Source organism: Anas acuta, chromosome 2, assembly GCF_963932015.1.
Source record: "Anas acuta chromosome 2, bAnaAcu1.1, whole genome shotgun sequence".
In the NCBI taxonomy this organism is placed as follows: Eukaryota; Metazoa; Chordata; class Aves; order Anseriformes; family Anatidae; genus Anas; species Anas acuta.
In genome coordinates, this window is record NC_088980.1 from 30,710,005 (window position 1) to 30,733,592 (window position 23,588).

Here is a 23,588-nt window from a genome sequence, read left to right on the forward strand (position 1 = left end):
AAAGTATTGATAAAGAAAGCCAAAGGTCACAAAGAGAAAACAAGATAAGTACAATATGAATACATTTTGAAATTATATTGCAAACAAAAAATCCTAACAATTGCCTTGCTCCCTTATTAAATGGATTACTAGGATTTTTGTAATATTTTTTTATTATATGTTTTTTTTTAAAGGCATTCTCAAATACTTTTTTTTTTTCTGTATTTTGGAAAAATGTCAAATGATGTATTCATATCAGATAATTATGATGAATTTGTATTTCAGTAGTAGTACAGGAGAACATTAAATAACAGCTAATAAAACTAGACATTTTTAAAATCAGTAGACCTGAATAATTTGCATGGAGGTATTTTAATACATTTGGCAGAGAACCTGTCTGCACAGTTAGTGAGGATTTTTAATACCTCTTGGAGAACTAGGGAGGTTTTAGAGAACTAAGCAAAAATTTTTGTCAATATTTAAAGAGAATAAATGTGATGACTTAAATGTCCATAGGCATTTCAACTTCACATTGATCTCAAGCAAAATAAGGAAGGATTTCTAGGAATATCAGCTCATTTTAATCAAAGCAGTGAGACCAGAAAATTATGGAAAATTACCATGCCAAAGCTAACTCAATATCATTTAATAAAAGCATATGTTTGGTAGGATAAACATAATTTCAGTAGTATTAAATATGCAAAGGAATATTGGAAAGTCTTGTTAATCATACTATTTTCTTGAAAAAAAAAAAAAACAAAACACACATTTAAGTCAATATTGTACTTACTAAATCGACTCAAATCTGAGTCTCATTCACATAGTAAGTAGGGAATAATAGTCAGCGGTGCTTATTTTAATGGTGACCAACAAGTGTGTGTCCCCATGAAATTTTTTATCTATCTGTGAGTCTCGTATGAATAATAAGTGAAAATATTTAGGAAGTTTTCAGTTAAAGTGATTGGAATATCAGTAAATATAGAGTCAAGTCACTGTGGAACCTGGATTGCTCAGGAAACTGTCTGTAGCCAGTAGCAGTTAAGCTGCAAACTTCAGACAAGACAAACACACTCTCTAATAGGAAAGTCTGCATGTCACTGCTACAAGGTAGAGACTCTGCCCACAACCTGAAGCCAGTCTGAAAAAGATGGCAGAGCAGATAGTCAGCTGGGAAGAGTACAATAAAATAGACACGGGTCTGATACAACCCATGGGCACTGAACTAGAGAAACATGCAGGAGAAATATAGAGGTAATAGGGTTGTGTTACCTCTGTCCTTGGCAGGGATGCAACCAGTTCTGGAATAGTGCATCCACAACTCAAGAAAAAAATGTTGAAACATTGGAAAAGGTTCAGAGAAAAGCAATAGGACTGATGAAAGGATTGGAAAACATTCCTTGTACTGACTCAAGTAGTTTGATCTATTTAGGTTATCAGAGAGAAGTTTAAAAGGCTACTTGATCACAGCTTATAAATAACTATGTGAGAAATTTGATAACACTAGACTTTACAGTTCAGTGACAAAGGTATAACAGAAGATGTTGGAGAAACACACTGGAAGGTTTAAATCAAGAGTGAAGGTTTTTTTCTTCCATTCAAATCTACGCTATAGTTCTAAAAAAAAAAAAAAAAAAAAAAGGAAATTAAGGAAAGTTGTGGTGCCCCTCACACAGAGGGGCAGACTGATCAGATGACCTTAATAGCCTCTTAGCTTTATAGGCCATGAATCGACAGCTTCAATTGCGGGCTTCTCTGCTCCATATTTTCTGAAGCCACCACTGGGCAGATCCAACTAGTGCGATGTTAATCGGAACCAGGTGGAGCCTGTTTTTGCCACACAAGGGAGCTTCCCCTGAAGCTACATTGGATAAGACCAAGATTTGACTGGAGTGAAAAAAATCATACAGTATGAAAAGCTTGTGTCTATCATATTGACACACATCATTTCTAATTATTGCAAAATTTATCGATATTTCAGTGAATATAAAACACTGTCTTGAGGAGTAAATGGTGTGGTAAATTTAATGGCAAAGTGGATTTAAACTCCCCTTCATACAGACACACCTTATCGGCTCCACAGAAATAGAAGGAAATGGAAAATTATGCACAAACACATACAGCTCTGTTTAAGTAAGGTAGCGTATAGGAGAGAGCAAAATTCTTTTGCCTGTTTTTTATGCTCTTGAGAATAGCATAGGTCCAAAATCTTTTCTTCAACCACAGCCATTTCTGAATTACTGTTCTAGATAGGAGAGAGCTGGAACAACAAAGGAAAGAGAAATGCTAACAGGAAAAAAATAAAAGACATATAAACAATATACCATATGTAGGACACTCACCATGTGCCAGCCTCATTTTTTTTCCTCTCTCTCTTATGTGGTCCAATAAGTCCAGTTGTTTGGAGGGTCTGTCTACTGCAGTGTCTACTTCAGGCATTTGATGTAGGTGCTTTGACTTGCAGCTGCCCCCCACCCCCGGCTCAGTCCCCAGAACCTCTGTCTCTCTGGCATCTATGCAGGGAAGGAAAAACGCCTAGTCTTTAAAACTATGCCTAAGTTAGATATCTAGATTAGCCTGAAGCTGTTGTATAAATATCAATCTGTTCTATTTTCTTTTTTATTATTATTATTATTTTTTCTTTTTTTTTTCTTTCTTTTTTTTTTTTTTTTTCCAATTATTACTGCTATGGAAAAAATAATAATTGTTTCAATTACAAGGATATAAAAGTGCAGGACAGTTTACAAATTCAAGGCCAAGTCCTAGCTGGTACAGTTCATATATTGGTATTCAAATAAACAGACCGATTCCCATTTGCCCCAGCAGAAGTGCAGCCTTTGAGCTGGTTTTACAAACCAAGTCAGCCACCTGATTCTGTTGGGTAAAGCAAATACATTTTCATAAAATACAGAAAAGAACATTTTATAATGTAAGTCCATTAAGAAAAACCTCAGAGGAGGAAAAAAAAAGAAAAGAAAGACAAGGAAGGAAGGAAGGAAGGAAGAGAGAGAGAAAGAAAGAGAGAAAGAGAGAGAGAGAGAGAAAGAAAGAAAAAGAGAGAGAGAGAGAGAAAGAAAGAAAATAATAAGAAGAAAGTAAAAAATTATGTCATAAATGACAGCTACTACAGTCTGCAGAAAACACTTCTCTTGTAAAAGCAGAGAAAAAGTGGTGAGAGATCAGCATCAGGCTCAATAACATTTGAAAATAATCTATTTTTCTGAGGAAGTTTCTTACTTCCCTTCCAAAATTAATTGTCATTTTCTTTTAAAGAAGGGAAAAAAAAAAAAAAAAAAGAAGAAGAAAAAAGAGAAAAACACTCTTTAAACACTTTGCAGCTTCACATCAACTAAAAGCTTTGCATTATATTTCACTTGTACTGGGTGGTACTGCAGCACTCCAAGCAAAGCAGAGCGTACAGATCGCAGCACACTGTAAAGCTAGTCGTTTCACAACAGCAGTAAGGCAACTTTGCATAAATATTCTTGAAAGAAAGACAGTGAAGAAAGAAGAGGAAACTGCATTTTTAATGCAAGGTCTCTAATGCTAAGAAATGCTCTGTATACTCCTGGAACCCTTCTGTTAAAATGTCTCTAACTCTAGGGACACATTGTATAAGGCAGTTATGCACCATTTAAATGTGAAAAATGCACACTTTACTTGGAAAAGGATGTGTGATGTGAAGTGTTTTTAAGAATAATTGAATGATTTTGTGATTCATTAAATGCATTTACCTCAGCAAGCAAGTAATGGCTTTTCCACTAAGCACCCAAAGGGTGAAAAGTCAAACAGTTAGGAGTAAAGCATCCTTAGGAAAAGGATCATTTTCAGAGCTTTTTGTTTTATTCCTTATCTCTTTTTTGTTCTAAGAGGAACATAACAATGAGGAAGCAAAATAAATAAATAAATAAATAAATAAATAAATAAATAAATAAATAAATAAATAGGTGAATAACTCAACGTAGGAAATTAAACAGATTTGAATGCTGGGGACAAAAGGATATGTGGCAGTTGTCTGTGCTTGCTTTAAGAGGATATATAGAAAAATTGTGGCACCTAAGGTTTACTGAATATGGCTTCATGTGCATATGCCTGCTGAGACCATAGATTCAGTTCTTTTATGGGAGGAAAAAGAAAGCTGTTTTCATATATCCAATATTCTTTAAGCCAAAGTGTAAATCTTCAGTTTCTTTTTTTTTTCTTTTTTTTTTTTTTGCGGGTGTTGGAGGGTCACTGGGACTAGGAAAACAATACACACCTTGACTCCTGCAAAAAAGATCTTTGGCAAAATCACAAGACGCCTGCTTAAGTAATACCCAAAAGGTAGGTCCATGCATTCCACTGGCCAGAAATAATTCACAGCACGATGAATCCACAAGAAAGTCAATAGGATATTATAATGCTCTTAGGGGAGCTGTAGCCATAAGAGCAATGTGAGGCAATGCGTTACCATGAGCTATCACTTTATATATGTGCAGTATACATGAGCATGAATTATATTACAACATTTGACATGCTGTGGCTTTTGATCTACTGTGACTTATGACCTCTCTCCTATTGTGACCTTTATGCCTAAACCTGTAGAGAATAGTTCAAACAATAGAACATACATGATAGATGGCATCTAGATAAGATAAAAATGTATAAAGAATATAAACACTCATGCTCATAGCTAGCCAAAAACTGCCAGATATTAGGAAGATACTTCCCCTGGGATATGATATTATGAATTTTCTTGCACCTTCCTCTGAATCATCTGGAACCAGGATGTTAGTCTAGATGGACCACTGGTCTGATTAGATATGGCAGTTCTAAAATTTCTGTGAACATATGCTAGTGTGGAAAAATATAGCTTATACAGTTAATAGAAAGTTCTGCATAAGACAGAAAGGACTCCAATCGGTGATAAAATCCTTGTAAGCTTTCAGCTGAAAAGCCAGTTGAACTTTGTATAGATTCTGTTTCCATCCAGATCAACAGTGATTTCCAGATGATACGAAGGCAATCTTTTACAGCTCATCTTTATCTGCCTCTGCTGCTGCTCTATTTTTCAACGGATCCTATTTGTTTAACCTGTTCCAGCAGCTTCCATCTGAAATCTTGGAGTCTGAAGATTGGCTTCCTAATCATCAGCTACCTGGCTCCACAGAACAGTCCAGGGAATTCAAATGCAATTAAACTGCTCTCCAAAAAAAAAAAAAAAAAAAAAGCTGGAGAGCAAGAGAGCAAGAGGTACTGTTGGCACACACTGCAGAAGCAGGAAGACAAAGAATTAACTGACAGTCTATATAGCAAAAGACTGCAGTCTTTGGCTAAAATGTGGAATTATATTGCATCTTGGAAAAAAAAGTGTGGACAAAAAAGAAGCCATGGAATGAAGGTATCCGTAACACCTCAGCTGGAAAAGTTTTCAGCATTTTTCACCAGATGGGTATAGATACATTAGTAAAACTTTGCTCATAAATCATATTTTCAAGATTATTGTCACAGCCTTAATACCTGAAACTTACCATCTTTTTACTAAACTGCTCATCTGCACCAAGTATAAATGTGTATCTATTTAATTGATTTAAAAACAAACAAAAAATGGTTTCTTGGATAGACTTTGAGGTTTGCTAAAACTGAATTTATTTCAGTATATTCCTCATTGATTAGTTAAAATGAAACAAGCTACTGAAAATGCAGCAATGTATTGTACAACAGGATTTTTATTTGTTTAAAATAAATCTGTTTAAAAAACAAGGAAATTTATGCTGATCTATACAGATCAGATCTATTCCAGGTTCTGTCACCCTACTTAGTCCAGTTCTCAGTCCTGTGAGAACTCTGTTCTTGCCCACTAGACTTATCTGGGCAACTACCATTAGTTTTGCCATAGTTGTGTAGAAGTACAAGGAGTTTACTTAGAGAAAAAGGTAGTGTAGGACAGCATGATATTGTACTAAGCAAGCCCTAGAGATGGCAAACTGCCCTTTCTGATGGCATATTTATGCATAAGCAAGCTATTAGTAGCATCTCTTTCATATAATAAACGATTCCCAACTCAATCAAGCCCCTGCATCTACTCTTGTCCTCATACACAGATATTCCTTATATGCTTCTGGGATTGACGTATGAAGTGGTGTTGGGAAGTCAGATGTTGCAAATGACAAGTTGGATAGCTTTTGCTGTCCTCTTCTCATGATAACTGCTGTTATGGGGGATAGATATAAAGTTTGCTAACTTTATCTGTCTAAAAATCAGCCAAAGTATTACTACAGAAAGTAGACAAACTGTAAATAAAGCCCATTTGGGATTTATTTATTTTTTTGAAGTACTTCTGTTCTCAGAAATAAAAGTAGATACTCTTGCATACTCTTGCACTAGTTAAATAATACAGAGGTTAAAAACAGGGTAAGTGGTGAAAAGATTAGGCATGCTGAACTGAGATTCACCTCATGTAATTTAAGCCATTTGTGGCATAGATGACAATAAGCAAACTTGCAGTTGGAAGAAGCAGGCATTTCCAAACACAGCTCATCTGACTCATATTGCAAATACTTACTTTATAGAAGATCGAGCTGTTCCCTTACCCATGCTTACTAAATCCCAAAGAGCTCTTGGTAGCAGGAGAAGCCCATGAAGAGGCCAGCTCTCCCCACTCAGCTGTGACAATACTGCTGTCCCCAAAGTCTCCAGAAAAGACTCTCTCACTGTTATACTTCCAGAAAACAAATCTATAAATATGTGGATTGTCATTAGGTCCTGTCAATAACCAAGCTAAGGGGTTGAACTGAACAATTATCTAAGTATGTAAGAAAGCACATGGATTGTAAAATAATAGTCTGTCCGCAGTATGTGCCAATCTATTTAGCATGAATTGAGACAGAGAGACATTACAGAGAGAAAGCTGACACCAGTGGAGTTTCTATTCCCTCTATGACACTGAGCATGAACCTTGCCTCCAGACCTTTTGTCTTCACACTTTTTTGACATTGTTCCTTTCCCTGTGTTTCTTCTGCCTCTCTGCTTTTCAAACTGTTCCTCGGACACCTGGGCTTTTTTGAGAGATTTCCTAAGCAGTGCAGAACTATGCATTTTTGATCTTAGAGATGGATGAACTGAACACCATATTTAGTTTAAAGAAAAAAAAAAAAAAAAAAAGTAAAAACTCAGTATATACATAGAGTAGAATTAAATGATATAATTTGTTTCCTGAAAAATAGTTACAATTTGCAAATAACAGGGGGGTTATTATTTCAAATTAAATTAGGAGGAAAAAAAAAAAGAAACCTGAAAAATATGATGAATTCTAGTCAATCCAAAACATATTTACATATTTTTATTTTCTCTTGCCCAAAATGACACAATATACACAGCATTCCATTGGTGGAAGAATAGATTATTGCCATGCATCTGTGAAAAAAAAAAAAAAAAAAAAAAAAAAAAAGATGAAACAAGGCATATGATTCACAAAACTGAAGGAAGATCCATACTTGTATTTTTACTTAGAATCAGGGCTGACATTCATGCCTTGGAAGAAGTATGTTTGGTTCCCTTTTTATCATATAAGCAGGAGTTTAATGTGTATTACCCCTGTGCAGTGTATCCTCTTAAAAATGCCTTTGTACTGGAGGACAAGAAGGTAGCAAATATGATATAAGATATCTAAGATTAAGAATCCTGTGGAAGCACAGGTCAATAAACTGATTCTATAGCAGGAAAATGAATGAAAGCTATAACAACCAGAAAAAGTGGTAGAGAAGTAAATTGAAATTACTTAGGGGGGTCCCTAAGCAAAGTTTGTCTGACTTAGGAACTAGTGGGAATTAAATGAATTCAGTAAGTAGCAGCTCCGAACTGATTAGAGTGAAGTAGTTTTTAATATAAATGGAACAGAAGTTGTGGAAAGTTTGCAGATTCAAAAAGTCACCAGCTAAACTCACACAATCAACGAGTGAGACCTGAGATAACATTTTGGATGAAAAAGTTCCTGAGCCACAAGCTGTTGGAGACTGAGTGTTTGGGAAAATACCAAATATGTACTTGCTTTTTCATTTGTTTGTTTTCCTTCACTCTTCCATTAACATCTGTCTGCTATTGTCCATTTTCAGTGATATGTTACTGGCCTGGAGAATGTCTGACAGGAGCCAGTACCTTTGCTCTTAGGGCAGTGCATCAGGAGTTTTCTTACTCTCCCTGGCTGACTCTGCTGCCCTTGGTACAGAACACAAAATGTGCAGGAAACTTAACTGAGGATGTAACACCAAGGTTGAGAGCTAGAGAGAGAGAGAGAGAGAGTAAGAGTTAACTCTATTTGATATTCTCTATTATTTGATTTTCCTCTTCTCTGTATAAGATTATGAGTGGAAGGTTCCTGAGTTGACTTCTCATATGTGTCCGAAGTGTGCATTCACTGTCATAAAAGTACAGTGTTATCTGCTGGCTATTATTGTCTTTATCATGGGTGCAGACCAGGTTAGGCACATTTGGATCCAGAGGAGTGATTAGCTTAGGCATATCACAGGTGAACACTGATGTATTACTTGTGTGGCAACTTCAAATCCAGAAGCTGTAATGCTGAATCCTCAGAGCAACTCAGAACAAAACGAGATGTCTCAGAGCCATACTTCTGTTATGGAGAGTTTTTTTAGCCACAGCAAAAAATTGTTTACTGAGTCTAGCTCACATCCAGTATAGCTGACACTGAAGTGGAGATGACAGTGTTATAAGACTGAAGGCCTCTAAAGGCTCATCTTCTGTGTACCCTTACAATGCACAGAGTAAATAATAGAGCAGGGCTGGTGGTGCATCCCAATGCCATGAGCCTCGTTGCAATGCAGTGAGCTGCAGAGCACAATGTGTGCACAGAACTGCTCTGCTGGAGGCACCTCATTCACAAGCTTTATTGCTAGAATCACGGAATCATAGAATATCCAGAGTTGGAAGGGACCCATAAGGATCATCAAGTCTGTCGTGGTTCCGCTCGAGTGGGCAGCCGAGCTCCACCACAGCCGCTCTCTCACTCCCCTCCTCAAAGAGGAACGGGGAGAAAATATGTGAAAGGGGCTCAAGGATTGAGATAAGGACGAGAAAATCACGCAATAATTAGTGTAACGGGCAAACCAGACTCAGCATAAGAAGACAGATAGTAAGATTTATTGCTCATTACTAACAAGCTAGAGAAGTGAGAAACAAAGGAAAGAAACCAAAAGCGCCTCCCCCCCCATCCACCCTCTTCCACCTCCTCCCCCCGAGCGGCGCAGGGGAACGGGGGAATGGGGGTTATGGTCAGTCTACAACACTTCTTCTCTGCCGCTCCTTCTCGGTCACTCTCGTCCCCTGTGCTGTGGGGTCCCACCCACGGGATGCAGTCCTTGACGAACTGATCCGGCGTGGGCTTCCCACAGGCAGCAGCTCTTCCAGAACTGCTCCAGATATGGGTCCGTACCACGGGGTCCATCCCTCGGGAGAAAACTGCTCCAACCTGGCTCCCCTACGGGCAGCAGCTCCTGCCAGATCACCTGCTCCTGCGTGGTCTCCTCTCCACGGGCTACAGGTCCGGCCCGGAATCTGCTCCGGCAGGGGTCTTCCACAGGCGGCAGCCTCCGTCGGTGCAGGGCCACCTGCTCCACCGTGGTCTCCTCCACGGGCTGCAGCGTGAAACCCTGCTCCACCGTGGTACTCCATGGGCTGCAGGGGGACATCCTGCTTCACCATGGTCCTCACCACAGGCCGCAGGGGACTTCTGCTCCGGCGCCTGGAGCACCTCTCCCCCTCCTTCTACACTGACCTTGGCACCTGCAAGGCTGTTTCTCACTCCCTTGACTCTCCCGGCTGCTGTGTGGCGCAGCGTTTTTTTCCCTGTCTTAAATATGCTCTCACAGAGGCGCAAAACAACATCGCTTATTGGCTCAGATCTGGAAAACAACGGGGCCCTTCCCAAACATGGGGCGGCTTCTAGATCTTTCTCACAGAAACCACCCCTATGGCCCCCTGCTACCAAACCTTGCCACGTAAACCCACTACATTCCACCCCTCGCCTCTGTGAAAAGCATATTTAAGATTACTCACAATATACTCTTACTTTACAATTATCACAACAACCTTCACAAACTTCACTTAAATCAAAAAGAAAACAAAATTCACCACACCAAAATAAACATAACATCATCACAGCACCGACAAGGTGGACATTTTACACACACACCACCCCTCGTCCCTTCACCACACTAACATCTCACAGTTACTGCTTTCTTAAATTCTTCACAACTTGTACATTCTTAACAATCATCCTGCACATATTTTGCCCGTTACTTCTACCAACTATCATCCTTATCTCAAATTCCTCGAGCCCCACGTTGGGCGCCAAAAAGGACTGTCGTGGTTCCGCTCGAGTGGGCAGCCGAGCTCCACCACAGCCGCTCTCTCACTCCCCTCCTCAAAGAGGAACGGGGAGAAAATATGTGAAAGGGGCTCAAGGATTGAGATAAGGACGAGAAAATCACGCAATAATTAGTGTAACGGGCAAACCAGACTCAGCATAAGAAGACAGATAGTAAGATTTATTGCTCATTACTAACAAGCTAGAGAAGTGAGAAACAAAGGAAAGAAACCAAAAGCGCCTCCCCCCCCATCCACCCTCTTCCACCTCCTCCCCCCGAGCGGCGCAGGGGAACGGGGGAATGGGGGTTATGGTCAGTCTACAACACTTCTTCTCTGCCGCTCCTTCTCGGTCACTCTCGTCCCCTGTGCTGTGGGGTCCCACCCACGGGATGCAGTCCTTGACGAACTGATCCGGCGTGGGCTTCCCACAGGCAGCAGCTCTTCCAGAACTGCTCCAGATATGGGTCCGTACCACGGGGTCCATCCCTCGGGAGAAAACTGCTCCAACCTGGCTCCCCTACGGGCAGCAGCTCCTGCCAGATCACCTGCTCCTGCGTGGTCTCCTCTCCACGGGCTACAGGTCCGGCCCGGAATCTGCTCCGGCAGGGGTCTTCCACAGGCGGCAGCCTCCGTCGGTGCAGGGCCACCTGCTCCACCGTGGTCTCCTCCACGGGCTGCAGCGTGAAACCCTGCTCCACCGTGGTACTCCATGGGCTGCAGGGGGACATCCTGCTTCACCATGGTCCTCACCACAGGCCGCAGGGGACTTCTGCTCCGGCGCCTGGAGCACCTCTCCCCCTCCTTCTACACTGACCTTGGCACCTGCAAGGCTGTTTCTCACTCCCTTGACTCTCCCGGCTGCTGTGTGGCGCAGCGTTTTTTTCCCTGTCTTAAATATGCTCTCACAGAGGCGCAAAACAACATCGCTTATTGGCTCAGATCTGGAAAACAACGGGGCCCTTCCCAAACATGGGGCGGCTTCTAGATCTTTCTCACAGAAACCACCCCTATGGCCCCCTGCTACCAAACCTTGCCACGTAAACCCACTACAAGTCCAACTCCTGGCACCGCACAGGTCTGCCCACAAGTTTAGACCATGTGACTAAGTGCACAGTCCAATGGTTTTTTAAATTTAGACAGGCTTGGTGCAGTGACTACGTCCCTGGGGAGCCTGTTCCAGTGTGCAACCACCCTCTCGGTGAAGAACCTCTTGCTGATGTCCAGCCTAAACTTCCCCTGCCTCAGCTTAACACCATTCCCGTGGGTCCTATCACTGGTGTTTACAGAGAATAGGTCACCTGCCTCTCCACTCCCCCTCGCGAGGAAGTTGTAGACTGCGATGAGGTCCCCCCTCAGCCTCCTCTTCTCCAGGCTGAAAAGGCCCAGTGCCCTCAGCCACTCCTCATATATCTTCCCCTCTAGGCCCTTCACCATCTTCGTCACCCTCTTCTGGACGCTCTCCAACAGTTTAATGTCCTTCTTGTACTGTAAGGTGAGGCCAGACCAGCGCAGAGTAGAGTGGGACAATCACTTCCCTCGACCGACTAGCGATGCTGTGCTTGCTGCATCCAAGGATATGGCTGTCCCTTCTGGCTGCCAGGGCACACTGCTGGCTCATAGTCAACTTGCTGTCAACCACAACCCCCAGATCCCTCTCTGCAGGACTGCTCTCCAGCATCTCATCACCCAGTCTATATGTAGCACCAGGGTTGCCACATCACAGGTGCAGGACCCAGCAATTACCTTTGTTAAACTTCATGTGGTTGGTGATTGCCCAGCTCTCCAATCTGTCCAGATCTCTCTGCAAGGCCTTTCCACCCTCATCAGAGTCCATCAGTCTTCTCATTTTTCCACTCTCATTGTACATCTGTTTGCTAATAATCCAGAAATGTTACAACGCCTCCAAGGCAGTTTTATATATGGAAGAGAGGGAAAAATTCATTTCCAAATAGCTAATTATAAGAACAGTAGAGAAATAATTTTATTTTTATTTTTTTAATAGCAATTCTAATTGATAGATCAGCATAGTTGATCCCAAACTCAGACATGGGCAAAGAGCAGAGTGCCATCAGCACTGCATTTTATGCTACATAAATGCTCACAAAATGGAGGAAGTGGAAGTGATGAATGAAGTGAGAAGTCTTTGCTATGACTTTTAGGTTTTAAAGGCAAAAAAATGAGGATGGATCCTTGGAAAGGAGAATGGCACATCTAAAGGAAGCAATTCATCATCCTGAACATCAGTGACATTTCTGTAGGCAGCTGAAGAGTAAATATGTTTTTGTTTTGTTTTGTTTTGTTTTCATCTTGTGATAGTAGAAGAAAGAAGGAGTCTTATCCTCTCACTTTCAAAAAGGATATTCATAATAAAGTTGGCATAATTTTGTACACAAACTATGAGTGAAGTTGTAGTTAGCATACTTAGTTTCATAACATTTTCCTGTGTGGACATTTTGGGAGGAAAAAGATTTGTATGTTTTTGTGTGCATTTTTTATGTTTTTCATTTAAGATGCCTGTGATGTGTTAGAAAGCATCATGTGCACAGAGGAACTGCAGCCCTTCCTGTAAATTCAACAAAATGGTATTTGCTGAAAGCAACCCCTGAATGATTTACCTTTCTCACAAAGAGAGGTGAAGAGTAGGAGAAGGGTGGGAAAACAACAGATTTTTTAAATTATATTAACACTCACTACCTGCAAAAGCATTTGTAGAGAGTTACCTAAATCTCTTGTGAGCATTTCAGCATGAGTCCAATACAGAAATACACCAGAAAGGAATGACTAGTTGATTGGGCTACAGGCCAATCTCAGCTACAACTGTATGGTATCATAAAACACCTTGGCCCCTTCCACGAGAAGAAATAATCAAGTCTCCATGATATTGTATTCCAGAGGAATGCATTTTATTTCCAGATAATTCTCATTTTCTGAGTCACTGTTAATTTTCTTTAAGCCTATGTACAGTTCACATCAGTGTTACTAAGGGCAACCCCTTAAGAAAGAACTGAGATGGTCAGAAAGCAATAGGAAAAAAGTGGTAGAAGCAATTACCTCTCCTAAAAGACACCAGGAGTCACTCGGGTGTTTAAAAAATATGATAGGTTAGATTCAACAAGGAGGCTCAGGGAGCCAATCAACACTCTCCCCTTGGTTTCCTCCCCGGTGTGGAGCCAGAAGATCCCTGGACAAGCCTTGCCAGCAGCTTGCACCACTGCTCCATTCAAGCAGTCTCTGTCCTCCTCAAGACTCTGTCCAACTGGGAATGAATATAGTGTTTTGTTACTAAAGTTATTGCTTTAAGACTCACCATCATTGACAAGTCAGTAAAATTCCCTGCCTATGACTTATTCTAACCACACAAGTCTATCAGGAAAAAAAAAAAAAAATAAAAATAAAAAAGATACTATATAGCTATATAAAGTTGTTCCAACGATTATTTTAATTAAGTAATTAAGAATGGGCACAGTATTATCTTCCATATGTTGTTAGAATACAGAGTAGTAGCCCAATGCTTGCAGAGATTTACATTTGTGTTGGAATAATATTCATGAATTGGGAATTAAAAATCTCACTCAAACGTGCCTTCACACAGTGGGCCAAATAAAGCAAAGTTGTTCAACAAGGGACTTCTGTGTTAGAGACCTTGAAAATAATGACTTAACAGTATGCTAACTTGTTGAAAAGAATCTCATCAGAGGTCTATCCAGCTATGACATGTTATGGATTTACTTTGGACTGAGCCAATGGGCTGAGGTATGCCATCACGATGAAGGAATACAACTTGAAAGATATATATGTCTGTTTTAAGTAGGAATGTTCATTCATTAGCTCACTGCTTCATTCACTAAGCTTTGCACAAGCTGCTACACAAATGAATGATTCAATACAGATGCCTTTAACACAGCACACAGCAGTAAGTAAAGAGCAAGGTACTTGCCATCATGACTCTCCTGGTGAGACAGGGAAGCAATTTCTTCATGGCTATGTTGTGAGGCAGTGGCCTAAAATGGAAGAATACAGACCATATTGGGCAAAGTATACTTTAATCAAAAATGACCTACACATTAATGTGCTGACAATCCTCCCTCACGTCTTGAATGTTATGAATTTATTTTGGGGGAGCAGGGGATAGAGATGAGTCATTTCAAGGTCCAGACTGAGCAAAACTGTCCAAAACAGCAGCTCCAGGGGCCACTGAAATAATATACAAGCTTTCATGGTGCAAAGTATGCTAAAGTGGGTCATGCAGTTTATTTCCAGATGTTCCCACCCTCGGAGTGTTTTCTAACTGATACAGACTAAATACTTAAAGACTTTCTGTATGAGGCCAAATCTGTTCAGAAATGGTCAAAAACTGTGCTTGTAAAACTGTGGACGTAAAATAATGTGCTAGGATGTAAAATCAGAAGAAAAAAAAACAAACAAACAAACAAACAAAAATCACATTTAGAACTGAATTTTCATTGTTAATAAAATAGTTTGTCAAATCTTGCAGAAGGCACTTAAGCTTTTTTTTTTTTTTTTTTTTTTCCTGGAAAGTTTCCAAGCTCAAGAAGTATTCTAAATAGAGGAGAAAGCTTAACAAATGCCAAACATTGGCAGAAGAAGCTATGAGGAAGCAGAGAAAAGACCAAGTGATGTAAATGATAAAAGCTTTCTGGAAAAGAATGTTGAAGTGGCTGCCTACTTGAAGAAACATTTGATTTTAACACCAACCTTTTTTTCTGAAGTCATAAAATGTCTGTAAGTAAGACTTTTAAGAAGTCATTTTGGTAACCAGTCCTAGAAGGTGTTTTAATAAGAGGGTTTGGAATATAAACTAGGGTAAAATCACCAAAAGAAAGCAGTGTCATGTTTTTTATATATATATTTTTACGACTAAAAAGACATCTGCCTGTTACAGTAAAAAAAAAAGAAAAAAAAAAAAGAAAAAAAAAAGAAAAAAAAAAGAAAAAAGTGCATTAGATAACATTATATGTGGTTGTGAGCCAATGGAATTACATTTTAGCTCATATCTATACAAAACATAATTCACATTTGAATCTGTGGGCCTTCCCAAGGACTGCTATATAGCAGTAGAGGACTTATGTTTTGTAAATGAGTGCATGTGCCATTGCAGTTTTTTCATCACAGACCTTAATGCTTTGACTTAAGAAAAATAAACAAACAAACAAGCCCCAAACTCTCAATGCTTTTAGCGTCTTTTGCCATTACAAAATATTGTAGCCGCTAATACTCGCAAACTCCCATTGAACAATGAAGTAGAATGAAGTGCCAAAGGAGGGCCTGATTTAAGAAGGACAGAAGATCATAAACACATATGTGATATATTTGTATACTTTTTTCAGTCAGACCCATCTGCACTCCAGCTCTTTTTAGAATAGCTAAAGAAAAACTCTGCACCTCCTTGGCACATACAACCACTGTACATCAAATGCAGTATTTTTTGCAGTCATCACTGTGTTTGATTTTCATGCTTTAAACTTAATTCAGACTCACCAGTCAAAGTTTCAAAGCAAACTAGACACAACTATACTGAGTAAAAATGACTTGAATTGGACAAAATAAGGAAGTCAGAGGCAGACTCAGTAGCAGAAACATGATATTTTGTAGGCTATGCATTAAAAACAGTCCTCCTTTCTTCGGTCATTTAACATCATTTTCCTTTCCAATGTATTTTTATTGTGATAGTGGCATTTGGAGTACATATTTGCAGTCTTTTTTACTCCAGTGTACCTTGGTTACTTTTTCCTTGGTGATATTATAGCCCAAAGCTACCTTTTCATCCTGCTGTATAAATTAGGGAACAGGACCTGATGAATTCTGCATCAGCCATAATATCTGTTCTAGACTGGCTGTCTTTCTGACAAATATGTCACAGCTCAATTTAAGAATTGCAGCAGATGGAAAATCCAGCACATTGGTATATCAGAACTTATTCAAAAAATTAATTACTATCACTTGATATTTCAAGCTGTTTCAAGCTCAGAATTGTCAAACTTAAATTTCTGGTAGTTCCATCTTTATTATTAATTAGCTAGTGATCAAGTAACAAGAATAATTGATAATTAGCAAATAATTTTAAATATTTTATTAAACTAAAGGGAACTGGTCAAGAACATCTTTCCATGAAAGTTCTTACAGATGGTGATAAAGTCTATAAAGTTTTTTTCCAACCTTGAGTAAATGCATTGAATTTCTTAGGTGGCTTATATAAGGCACATTTCTCAGACCTCATTTTTTTTTTCTTGCAGCTTTCTTCTGAGCCCATTCCAGTTTGTCAATGTCCTTCTTAAAGTATAACTGTCAGAACTGGACAGTGTATTCCAGGAATGCTCTCTCTACATACACAGAAGGAATATCACCTTTTCCATCTGTATTCCCTTGCTCAGACATGAAAATACCGCATCTGACATTTTAATCATAGTATCATTCTGGTAGCTCAGTTTCAAATTATTAAGTCTTTTCTAGAGTACCTGCTCTAAAGGATTCAGTATTACATAAATTCTTTGTCTTTTGGCCTCAGGTTTAACAATATGCAAATATATCTTGTGTTAATGATATTTAATGAGCACTCCATGAGCACACCTAATGAGCACTCCAGATTAGCTCATTCCCCTTTTGTCACCATTAATTTTTTGTCAAATGATTACATCACCCATAAGTTTTGCTATTAACATTTTCACATTTTCCAGACTTTGCTGAAGATACTGCATAGTATTGGACAAATAATAGATCCTTACAGGACTGTACTAGAAATATTTCCTTGCTTGACTATTCCACGCCTATACTTATTTCTTTAGTCCCTACATTTTAGTCAGTCTTTTAACTTTTTAACTTTTTGAATACAATTTTAATTGCAAATATCAGCATTAATCAAGTCTTTGGCTATTTTTCCAGCATTCTGTACATTTATTAAAAAAAAATAATAATAAGTACACAGAAATAAACTACCTTAGGTTGCATCAATGCTATTACCTGATCATTCCAATATAAACAAAAGACAATAATATTTGTTCAGTATTGCTTCTAGCTACTGATAAGAGGGAAAATACTTACCACTGGCTTCAAGATAGAAATAGATCTTCTTGTCTTATTCTAGAAAAAAAGATGTGTATGACTACAAATGTCTTTTGCACATCATGATCCATGTTTTTACTATCCTTGCTGAATGCTGGATTTGCACCATTACTGGGATATCACTTTTTCCTTATATACTTAATGTATTGTTTCTTATTTTCCTCAATCCTCTACAGAGTTTTTCAAAGATACTTTCAGCTTCCTGTATCAATTGTTCATATTTCCCTAGAGTCCATTTTAAACTCACTGCTATTACTCTTGCTTTTACTTTTGCGATTTTCTACCATTGCCTTCATTTTTCTTCTCAATCAATAGCATATTTTTAGGCTGGAGATATCTTTTAAGTACTGCAAAGTAGAGTGTCTTTTGACACTGAATTTATCAAATCTGAATTGTATTTCATATTTTCCTGTTTAAATGTTTCCTGCCACATAGTTTTGCTCACAGTTTTTCTCAATCCTGGGAGACCATTTTCATAAAAGGTCCAATATATACATTGCAAGTAAAGTGTTGCCAAGGCAGATATTGGCAAACTACATAGATTTTTCTGATGGGAAAAAAAATAACATTTTCCCTCTTCCTTTTCCCAAAACACACATCAAAATAAGGATAACTATGCATATAACCTGCATTTGTCTTTTAATTTGTTTGGTTTGGTTTTACTCACCAAATCATATTAGTAATATTTTGTTTTCTAAGCATTTAGCAGTTTAATTCATCATCTTGAACTGGTATAAAGATAGATAGATAGCAATTGAGAAGTTAATCCTCAGTGAAAAATCATTTAGCTTATTCTGACTGATCTTCATCCACCATGATATGGAAAAGATCATGTGCCTTTGTGCCTCAATTTCCCATCAGCTAAATGGAAATAGCTGTTTTCTGATGTGGAAAGATATTATGAGTTTATGCCCAAAATTATGAGATTACCAGGAAAATATACTGAGGAAAGTATTTAAGTATCTCTGATTAAAAATAATAAAAATAATAATTACCAAACTGATCTGTATCCATCACAAGGCAGAAACAGCCTAAAACTGGCTCTAGTGGTCGTTTCATTACTTGCATTTTGGAAAGTACAATTTGGAAAGGGGAACACAGAAATGTTTCTATTCAACCTTTGAAGTTCTAACCTTCTTAATTTCAAAATTAATATTTCATGCACATGTATAAAGCCAATAGTACAAGAAATATATATTTTTTTATTTCTTTTCCTTATGTACAGAGAGTTGAAAACATTATGAAAAACTGTATTAATATATATTACTGACTTTTTAAGGATTGTATTAGTAACACTGTAATTCACTTATGAATCTGTGTATTCTTTGACTTTTCAGAGAGTGTCACAAAAAGCATGTTTAGACCCTACTGTCTGGATCTTAAATTTGACTGAGTTGTGTTAAAAGTTTATATAGCTAGACACGTGACAAACTTAATTAACAGGCTGAAGACCATTATTCTTTCCAAAATCAAGAGTAAACTGGCATTAGTTTCTCTTTTTTTCCAATTAATGGTCTAGAAATAATTTATGTGCTTTGAAAAAAAAAAGAGAGAGAGAAAAAAAAAAAAAGAAATATAAAAGAAAAAAAAAAAAAAAAAAAGAGAAAAAAAAGACCTAATCACCTGGGGCCAAAACCACACTGTCTCTTAGAGATTCACCAGTGGAACAGGTGAGAAAATAGAGATATAATCTTCACAGAATCACAGAAAAATGTTGAATGTGAATGTGAAATACTGTCTGACATTAATCTTCAAATTCTCAATTTATGTTAGCATATCTGACATGCAAATTTATCTTTGCACATTTAATTAAAGTGTACATGAGAAGAGCATAACTGTTTTACCTAGGCCATCAAAGATGCTTATGGTCCCATAGCTTCAGAAGTAACTTACTCAGATATAGCTCTTATGTCAAGATCTCTCTCTCTCTCTCAATCTCTCTCTTTCCTTTAGAAATTGAGAACATATCTGATACACAATCATTTTAGTTTTGACAGGACCAATTTTGCCTTAGATGAGGGTATGTGACATCTACATCTAAAGTACACAAGGTTCAAACTCCAAATCATCTTAAACCTTAACATTGATCCAGAATTTGAATGCTGAAATGCTGGCATTTCAGTCCTGGCTTGAGGTTCCATGCAATAAAAAATTTGGAACTTCAGAGTTCACAGGTGTTTTTGCATGTGTGTACACCTAACCAATTTTCACAGTGTTAAAATGAGCTTATATAATCAGGAACTTGGTTAAAAATATCTACATCTACGAATTTGCCTGTTTGGCTGAAAATACCCTATTAATTTTAGTTCACTAAAACATAACCCAGCTGTAACTTGACCCATTTTGAGTAGCTATACTTAAACCGGTGTTATGTTTTCAGTACTAAAGACTGATAACTTGATAGCTCCCCAGGGTTTGTTGGTTACAGTTTAAGTACAGAGCTGACATTACATGCTATTTTTCTGAAAATCCCTGCAGTAATACTACGGATGAGGTACTGATATACTGAGATATATTCAATGATTAAGTTGGAGTGTGGATATCTTCAAACACACAGCATCATTCACTATCCTACACTTTCATTCATTTTTAGGTTCCTTTAATCCTATGAAAATGGAACTATAAAGCAAAAGTTAACAGTAAGTTATTCTGTAAATACTTCTCATTATTTCAATATGAATAAAGGTCATATAATTTGGTGCTTTGGGATTACATAATAATTTTTCATCTGCATTTCTCAACATGTTTAGCATGCATAACTCATTCACTCCTGCTTCTCAATTGGGAAGCTGATGTAAAATTAGATCAAATGAGATATCCTATATTGTTCAACAAGACAAAGGGAGCCAAGAACCTCATTTCTTTTTCTGAACAGATTTCAATAGAACAAGGTAACATTCTATTAACTTAGCCTATCAATGGATGCAAGGAATGATGCTGCCTGATAATGACATTTAGTCCAAATGCAGAAGAAAAAAAATATTGCCATAAGTATCAAATCTATGAATCTGAATGATTTAAGGCTTTCATGCAGATTAATGGAGGGGTTTATTCTTTTTCCCAGAATTTATGTGTTTGTTTTCTCATAATAAAGGAAGTTTCTAGCTTCTGGTTGTGAAGATAGCCTTGACAATGTAAACCAACATACTTTCATCTTGTTGAGTCCTCATCCTTACCAGCTAAAACAATAGCATCAAGCAAAGTTAACTTCCCCCATTCATCTTACCGGAGTGTCAGCCTTGAAGCATAAACATGCACATTTAAGTACCAATACTGTTAACCAATTCACTGCTTATAATCAAATGAGAAATAACTAGTCAGCACAATTAGATATTGGTTGGATGTTTGCAATGCTCTTGCCATGCCATCACTTGGAAATGTTGAATACGTTAATATATTCAACATGAATATATTGAAATGTTAATATAAACAGCTTCCTCTGCCATGACAGGGATGTCACTGCACATACATGTTTAACTACCTTGAGAGAAGTATTCAAAATTGGCCTGAAAGTACCATGGGTATTCATTTATCCTTTAGCGACTGAAACAGCCAAGCAGAAATTACAAAAAACACACAAACACAGTATTTCAAGGATGACAGAGGAGACATTGGGACCACAAGAAACCAGAACTCTCTTCTAAAATATTCCAGAAAAAAATAAATGGTGCCCAGTTATTATACATCAGATTTTCTCTTGAGAAAGCAAAGCACTTTGCTTATTGCTTTATTAATGTGACCATTTTACAGTTGAAGAAACTGAGACATTAGGCTGAAAAGATCATTCAGCAAGAGAGCAACAGCACAGACAGGGAAGGATGCAAACTCCCAAGACAGCTCATACTTTACTAAATCACTCTACCTCTGCTCAGGTGTAGTCTTGCAAACTCATTGCAAATTCTGTTGTCATCTACTAGGAAAGAGGCTAAACTATTCTCTGTCCCCCTTACCTTGAATCTCTGAATTATAACATGAAAACACAGCATAAAAAACAAAGGCCAAATCCGACCTTGATACCAGAATGCAAGCAATGCTGCTATCCATGCTGCCAGCCTGCCAGAGAACAAGGCTGGAGGAGGAAACCTGCTACAAAAACACTTCATAATGTCCCTGAACAATGGAAATGAACCTTTACAGGAACCAAAAGTGTAACCCCAATTCCTCTCTCTGTATTGCTCATTGTATGTAGGTTTTGACCAAGAACAAATTATTTTAATTAATACATATTGCATGTGCCTGATTCCTGGAAGTCTGTCTGTGTTTCCCACTAGGAATTTTCCCTTTCTTCTCTCACCTGCACTCACTATTTCTGGGGTATTTTTCAGAAAGAAAATGTATTTTTAATGTAGTTCTGAGAAAACACCTATACTATTTTTCTATTGAGCAATACTTGATATACATTCATTCAACAGCCATCATGATAGCATTTAATTAAAGTCCATCTGCCTTTACTTGATGGGAAGCTTTAAAAACAGATTTCAAAAACTATATTTACTTTTCATGTAATTATTCAACTATTGCACAAGGAAGTTTGCTATCTTGTTTTTATTTAGAAGATGCTTTTCACTTTCAACACAATTAACAAAGATTCAGCTAAGTATTACACAAATTGCATGATTATTTTGTTACTGCATTTCTATTTAGGTATGCAGAGCAGCATGCAGAAGCCACAGTTTGCACAAAGAGCACGAATGAATGCAGGAGAAGAAGATAACAGACTGGCAGTGATCCCAAGCTCCTCACACACTGATGTTCAGGACAGCACATGTGGGTGCCACATGAGCAGGTGAAACTGTGATCCTACATGTGTGGAAGGGAGGATAGTAATTAAACAATCAGATGTGCTAAGTGTATCATGCTGGGACATCGCTACATTTCAGATGGGTTGCGAGGTTTGAAACCTAAGGGGATAACTCAGGAAGCAGCCAAGTTAAAACTGTAACTGTAATTTTTTCCACAAAGTCTCTGGAGTGCCACAGCACCAGTCCTGTCCTGATACACTCCCCAGTGGCGTTTCAGATGTTTCACAGCCTAAGGCAACCATTAGTCATCCTTCAGCCTTTAAGACAGTAAGATTTTTTGTTCTGGATAATCTACTGAATGGCTTTACAGGCTGTGGCCCTTCCCCGAGAGATTCCCTGCCACCGCCTGTTCCTGGGGTTGGTGACATGGCCCTTGCAACAAGGTGAGCCTGGTAGGCCAGGGCCTGGGCACAGGCCCAGGCCAAGCAGGCTTCGCACTCTGCCCTCTGCTGACTGCATGCCAAGCCAGCCCTGTGGTGCTGCAACTCCCAACGGCATTGGCTGTAGGGGATAGGGGCAATAGAAGGGCACAAGGCAAGGAGTTATTTCCTTCTGATTTTAATTGTGGCTACTGAACTCCAAACTGTAATGAACAGAGGTGTAATAAATCACAAGGAGTTAAAAGTTGCCCTTGCTTTACAAGCAGTTGAAAGGTTTTTTCCACTCCAATATGGCCTTCTACATCCTGATTTGTCCTTCTATTTTGACTGATAATATTTACCTAGAAGGTTTTTTTAAATGTCATGCAATTACATTAAAAAACAATCGTTAGTAGTATTTCTTTTGAGGTAGAAGCTATACTATCAGGAGAACATAGGTTTAGACTTTGCACTGCAACTGAACTATTAACCTGAACTTCATGGACATGCTACACCAAATAGCTATACATTTGTTCAGCTGGTTCTGGCCTTTTTTAAAGCAAAACCCAGGGAAATTTCTCAAGAAGCGATACAGAAGAGGGTCACAGAGGGCACCTGTCCCTCTGCTCCCAGCCCTGACCTGAGGAGCACCATGGGGCCCCATTGTTTCTCCTGTCCAACATGACATGCTTGCAGGGTATTTAGCACTACTGCCCTGATCTCTTACATTGCCTCTGAGAAGTGCAGTCTCACAAGCAATAAATGCCCATTAGTGAATATTTCACTCCACTGTCTCCTGCTGAATACAAAGCAGCTTTTAGCTTTGTCTCTCATGATAGAAACCCTGTGTAGCAGGAGCCCAAGCTATTTCACAGACCACCTGCCTTTTCTAAACCATGTGATGCCTACCAGGAATTGTGATGTGTGTTGTATGTTATTAATAAAGTTAACATTTTTATTAAATACTGCTCTCTTCTGGGATTCTCACCCAACCTTAAGCATAATA

The 23,588-nt window shown here is 38.5% G+C and overlaps 1 long non-coding RNA gene across 1 annotated transcript in view; it reads left to right on the forward strand.

The window, feature by feature from the left end:
- The window catches only part of LOC137852388 (uncharacterized), a 35,576-nt gene extending 12,747 nt beyond the window's left edge, over positions 1 to 22,829 (forward strand). The window contains exons 3-4 of the long non-coding RNA XR_011093793.1: positions 14,881 to 15,084; positions 22,066 to 22,829. This is a non-coding gene — a long non-coding RNA (uncharacterized lncRNA). The remainder of the gene's footprint in view (positions 1 to 14,880; positions 15,085 to 22,065) is intronic.
- Positions 22,830 to 23,588: the final 759 nt, after the last annotated feature.